Genomic DNA, 6585 nt, shown 5'->3' with positions numbered 1-6585 from the left:
CAGCTCCCTTTCTGCTGCAGGGCTGGAGGCACGGCCAACCGCCGCTGCCTTCTTCTCCCAGGGCCTTTGAGGCTCTTCAGCGGGATCTCTCTGCTTCCTCTGCTGTGTCAGCTTACCCCAGCTCTTCTTAGGCCTCCTGCATTGTTCCCCAGAGTCATTGTCAGCAGCCTCCCAGGCCAGTTTGGCTGCTTCTTTTATCCCCCCTCCCCTGGCAGTCCCTTTCTGGCTTGCAAACCGGCCAACCAGGGCTCAGGGTGGCTGGCACACAACTCCAGCCATCCCCCTTCCATGCGAATGAGGGGACTGAAAACCCCTTCTTTAGATTGGCTTGTCCTTTTCCACAGGGCAGGGCTCCCCTGCTCCACCCTTGGGGTTGCTCAGAGTTCACTGGCACTGTTTCTAGCCCAGGGTAAGCATCTCAAGCCAAGCTGGTGAGCCCACATTGGCAGTCTGTTACAGTAGTATATACTAGACATAGGCAATCTTGCTGCTGGACTTTGTGTGCAGAAGTCCTGATAAACAGACTTTCCAGCTGGAGAAAGGACAGTTCTTCCTGTTGTGTCCCTAATAGCACTATGGTCCAAGCTTGTGACTAAGTCATCGTGACACTGATGTTAATCAAGGATGTCAGAGTGGACCTCAACCCTCCCACTGTCTGCACCTCAACTAGGTGTTCACTAATTTGGTTGCTGGTCCATCAGAAGGTGCCACACACCCAAAATGTACGGTACTGAAAGCTCCTAGAACTGTTTATCAAAGTGCCTCAGATGAATAAGCTTATTGTAATACTTAACAAAGCAAAGAAGTTCTTTCTAGAGGGATGTCCTACAGCAGCAGGATGTTTATCATGCTGCTACTAGCGTATTGTTTATAGTACAGGACAGGTCTTTTCAAACTTATTGCTGCATATGGGAGAAAACTATTTTGAAAGAAAAACCAGCTGCTTCCTGACTTACAAATGCAGAAGTTCTCCCTTCTTTGGCAGACGCTGTGCCCTGGACCATCTTTGGGTAAGCTAGCCACAAGAAATACAAGGTGGCACAGCTGCTGGACAAGCTTTGTGGGCTTAGGAGAGTGGTGTTATTTAACCTTTCAGTTGATTTCCCATGGCATCAAAATCCATGTTTCTGGGCTGAACTGTCTGCTGCCTGTAGCCTTCAGCGATCTGTAGGTAGTTCATATGTATGTTTGTTCTGTTGGAGATTCTGTAAATGGTCATGGCAGACAGACGTAGGTTACCGAGTATTGCTGGCGAGCAGGCGACATGCTGGGCAGCAGAGGGGACCTCTGGGATATAAAAACTGCCCCCGATAGGAGAGAGTTGGAGATAAGAGGCTCTTATCCACTGCACCCTGTCCCCTCTGGTGAATCCATCAGAGCTTGCCAAGCTCCCCAGCTGGGTAAAATGAGCCTCACCCACCACAAGGTAACAGTTCTGCTGTCAGGCAAAAGCATAATAGTCTATTATCTTCCTTGTCTGTTGTACTGTTTATTTGCCTGATAAAATGGGGTTTGAAAAAAAGACCTCCATCTCAGACTGCTGTGTGCCGAGAACCTCTAGAGTTTCAGAATGAACAACACTTTCTAAAGAAGAGGATAGGAAAGACCTCATCCTGTGACTGTAGATTGTATAGCTATGCCAACCATTAAAGAACACGAAATTTTGTATGAGTCTGGCTGTGCCTGCAGAGCTTCAAGGGTTTGTGGTTAATTTATCAAAAACAGTGTGAATGACAGACAAAATAACTTTAGCTGGAGCTGTTAGCTGAGCTGTAACTCTGGTGAGGTCCTTAATTAAGTTTTCATTTTTGGTTTCTGCTGTTCTTTGTGGCAGACTCAAAAGCTGTCATCATTCTAGTACTAATATTAAACATGCCTAACAGTTAAACTCACTGCTACAATTTAAGCTGTTATTGCATATTTAAAATCAATTGAGTAGCCATGCCATCCTCCTAGAAAGGAGGCCAATAGCTGGCTGATCAGTAGGACTTTAGCCCAGCCTCTTGTTTTGTGGGAACATATTTGTAGGTATAAATTCTTCTGCCTAAACAAACGAGTTCCTGATAGGAGAAAAATAAAATAGCTCATGAGCTTGTAAAAACGTAAGTGCAGCTTCCTGCAGGATGCAAACTGCATAATGAAGAGAGCTTGGCACACTGAGGTGGTTGGGGTGCAGAGAGGCTTGCAGACAGAAAGGGGCTGTCCCGCACTCTCGGGTCCTGCAAAGGAAGTGTTACAAAGAATGCAAAAACAAAGCTGTGAAACTTCCGAAGTGATTGCTTACAGGCACCTGCATAAATGAGCATGGATTTACAGAAACAACCCGTGTCCTCACAAGCTTTTCCACTTTTTTCCAGCGAAAGCGAAGGCACTGTTTAAATGACAAAGTCCAATAGGCGTCACAAGCCCGCCCCTTATATCTGCCCCTTGGCTATAAGTAGTGATTCTGTACAGAGCAAGAGCACTTTTTCTAGCCTTTTGTTAACTTGGTTGTTTACATGTTGAAAGCTTCATGATGATGTCTACATGAAGTGCATGCTGGGGAAATCTGGATCACATGCCTCAGCAGCTGTTGCCACAGTCAGAGGCTCATGTGTTCTTTTACATGGCACAGAGCACTTTGGGATGTGTTTCCACAGGGAGAGCTGGGTGGTAGGATGCCAAGCCAGGCCCGTTATATTGACCCAGGCCATATACACAAAACAACTGTTAGACCCTGAGTTCAGCAGAGCATGCTATAAACTTGGTACAAGCTGGCATGCAGGAAAATGTATTCCTTGCTGCTATTATGCTGTCAAAAATGTTACATTACCTCTGAGGCTCTTTCTTCCCCAGCAAACTTTTTCATGTTGATGGCTCCAAGAATGTTACAACAGTTTTGGGCTTGCCTGTGTTTGAGACCTACATTAATCATTATGGCCTTGTTTTAGAGCACTGGACTTTACCATTTTTGACTTATTTGGGATACAGTGTTTTATTTGGTTCCTTCACACATGTGGACCATATCGTGGGTGTGCACCGACAAGACCAGTAGGTATGAAGGCTTGACAGACTTCACCACTGCCTGTCAGGCTTGTACTACAGATGCTGTTGGTACCAAAGGAATATCCAAAGCAGCATGTATGCCAATGGCCATGTAAAATTACATCCAAATAAATAAGGTTAAGGTTATGAAGTCAAGATGCCCCTGAAAGTAATGAAGTAATTTGTTAAGGAAGAGTTTGAAAGCAGGTAAGTATTTTGGGGGCAACACTGAGTCAGAAGCTCAACTGTGTTCTAACATAGTTTCTTATCCCCATGGGAAGTTCCTGTGGTCTTACTGTAGCACTCAGAAGGGTTGTGTTGACATGGCAATGTAGGACCTGATCCTGAGAGGTGCTTTGTACCAGTCTATGGAAGAAATTATTGGTGCATTTCACAATAGCCTAGGACACTGCATCATCAGCTCTGGTGCAGGGCCATTTTACTGTAGGCTACTGCAGTGCTTTCATAGGTGGGCGTAAGCCAATCACACTGAAGTCAGAGGAGGATTATGATGCTTGGTACTGCCCAGAATTAGGCCCCTAGCTTGGAAAAGAAGGATCTATTTTTAAGTGTGCAAGTGGCAATATAGCTAAAAGGTGCATGAGACAGATGGAGTAGGAGGAAACTTGCTCTATTTTAATTCAAATATACTAATTAGTAGGGGTGTGCGAAGCCAGCCCTATTCAATTCGGATTTGGCCTGAATCAGGGACAGTGATTTGATTCATTGATTCGGATTGCTGTCCCCGATTTGATTCGTCTGAATCTGAAGATATGATGCTGATTTGGAAAGATTGAGTGATTCAGCCATAGACACAACTTTGTTTTTTCTATGTACCTTGAGGTAGCAGGCACAGCTCATGATTGCTGCAATACGGGGGCACATGGATAGCATCCCACAGGGGGGAGAGAGAGAGAGTGTGTGCACGCACGTGCGTGGGAGGTGTCCTGCATGTGCTTGGTGGCGAACCCAGAAGTGGATCGGAAGCACTTCCGGGTCCGCCGGTGTGCATGGGGGGGGGGTGCGGGCAGGGGATCCCAGGTGCCCCCCCAGACCCAGGAGGCACCAGTCACCAAGCCGGAGGGGTGTGGGGAGCCCCCCTGTGTGCTCCCCAGCGGACCCGGAAGTGAACCAGAAACGCTTCTGGTCCATTTCTGGTTCTGCTGCCGAGCACACTGGGGAGCCCCCTGTGCTTCTGTGGGAAACTTCATCTGCTGCAACACTGCAGCATTCACAAGCCCCTGCTACCTAGAGGTATGTAGAAAAAACGTTTAAAGCTGTCTCTATGTCTGAATCTCCAAATCTTTCTGAATCTCTCCAAACTGATTCGGAGGGTTCCGATTCGATTTGGAGAGATTAAAGGGTCTTCTGATTCTATTCAGATTCGGAGATTCAGCCACCAAATTGGGCCGAATCTCTGCCGAATTGAATCGGGGACCGAAGCTTCGCACAGCCCTACTAATTAGCCGACTGAGGTAAATCTAGGTCCCACTTTTCCCTGCTTCATCAAGGTGCCAGCATCAAGAGGTGCTCTGCAGAGCTAAGTATTTCTGCATGCTTCCAGCAAGTAAGTCTCCACTTTTAGCTTCTCAGCCTAAGCTGAGACTAGCAGTAGGGAGAACGTGTGCAACTAGGATGGAGATAATTTTTTATCTCTAGCAAAGCAAACATCAATTATATTTGTGCAAGACAGTATTGAGGTTTTGACAAATGGGAGGAAATGAGATAATGACATCTAATGGCTTTAAACTTCTAACAACACAAACTCTTGGTGAGATGTATTTATGTTAAATAATAATAAAGACCATGCAAATTGCCAAGTGCTTATTTTAATTAAATCTGTTTAATGATACATAGTACAATGTATCCACTATAGGCTTTGCTAAAATTTACAAAAAAGCAGGTTTCATATTTTAAAAAATAAACTTTTTTATAACAAATTCATAAATAGATGAAGGTAACATATAAAAATTACTTCAGTATGCAAGTTTGTTCCCTTGTTGTCTTGCTTTCCAAAAGGTCTGAGCAATATTGTGATAGGAAAGTTTCAAAGCAAAATGGTTAACTGTGATCAGAAACTTGAGGTCTGCATTTCTTACAGAAACCTAAACAATTAGTAATAGATCAGTCTTAAAAAATGCAGAGGACTTTAACACTGGTATTTGCCAAACCTGGTAAGACATTTTGAAATGCACTGAACAAATTCAATATGAATTAGAGCTTTTTTCCCCACCAAGTGCATTAGCCAGACTCACCTGAATGATGTATAACTACCAAGGACTGTGCAGTTGGGGGACACTAGATTTTCTAACTGTCAGACATCAACAAATGAGGCACTATTACAAAAGAAGCACTGTGCATTTTAGGGTATCAAAAGTTTCAGTACTTCTCAATGAAAATGTATAAAACAGAAAGCTTCCTCTCAAATATTACAAGCAACAGAACCACATTTTCTTCTACATATGACTGAACCCACAAATTTGCCCCAACTCACTTCTGACAGAAGGGCTACAGTCAGATCTTATCCATTGGATTTCGATCGGTATAACTAAGAACCAGATCTGACTTGGAGCTGGTGTATTTATCACTTGACACTGGAATTGTCACACTGTTCTCCTCCCATGAGTTTTATTTATCACAGTTTCTTATAATATAGCATTCTATTGCGGGGCATCTCTTAAACTAACCAGCCCAGAGATCCTGTTCTCATCACTGTATCCTTGTTGTTAAAACATATAAAACATTTTATCACATAACAAATTTCTTCCCTTACTTAAACTATTTCTCCATTTAAAAATAAACTACACATTTACAAATTAAAATCGTTTATTTATCAATGAGAGGTTGAATTAAGAATGGGGTGGGAACTAATAACATGTGTTATTAGAACCAGAAACCCTCTTCTTTTTAGCTCTGGCTTTCATAATAGGATCTGTTTTTTGACAGAGCATTTTTGGACATGCAAAAGAAAAGTAGTTTACCTGAGGTGACAGGATTGAGGCAACAGCCCCAAGTAGAAGGACACAAAAGCAGCTGTTGCCACAGTGGCAGGGCTGCTGCAAATGGCATAGCAGGAGATAGTGCTGCCCCAAGTGCCATGCAGCTGCCCTGGGTATGGCACTGCACTGCTGTGTCTCTACTGATGTGACCAGTTGTTTGTTCCTGTACTACAGTGGGAGAGGACTACTTAGTGGCATTTCCAATGCAAAAACATTTGCATCTTTGGGTATCTAAATACCTTTAAAAAAATTGTGTAACTTTTTTAAAGTGGCTTCAATGGCAAGTATAAATTTGCATACCCATACGTTACAATTTTCTATGCCCATGCTTCTAAGCACAATTTTGGATGTGCCCAAGATCGGGGTTCAAATTATGCTCCAACTTTTGGTGGTGGTGGTGGGGGGGGGGGTCCACCACCGCTTGAGCTGCTTAGAAAGGCACCAGGTAGGCCAGGGACTTTCATCTTTATTGGGGGGGCTCATCCCCCAAACCCCTCTGTATTTTGAACCCTGCCCTGAAGATGGCACTCACCATATCCTCAGGCAAGTATGTATTGCTCAT

The sequence above is a fragment of the Gavialis gangeticus genome, unplaced genomic scaffold (assembly GCF_001723915.1).
Source record: "Gavialis gangeticus isolate Ggan-Ray unplaced genomic scaffold, GavGan_comp1, whole genome shotgun sequence".
In the NCBI taxonomy this organism is placed as follows: domain Eukaryota; kingdom Metazoa; phylum Chordata; order Crocodylia; family Gavialidae; genus Gavialis; species Gavialis gangeticus.
This window is presented reverse-complemented; position numbering follows the sequence as displayed.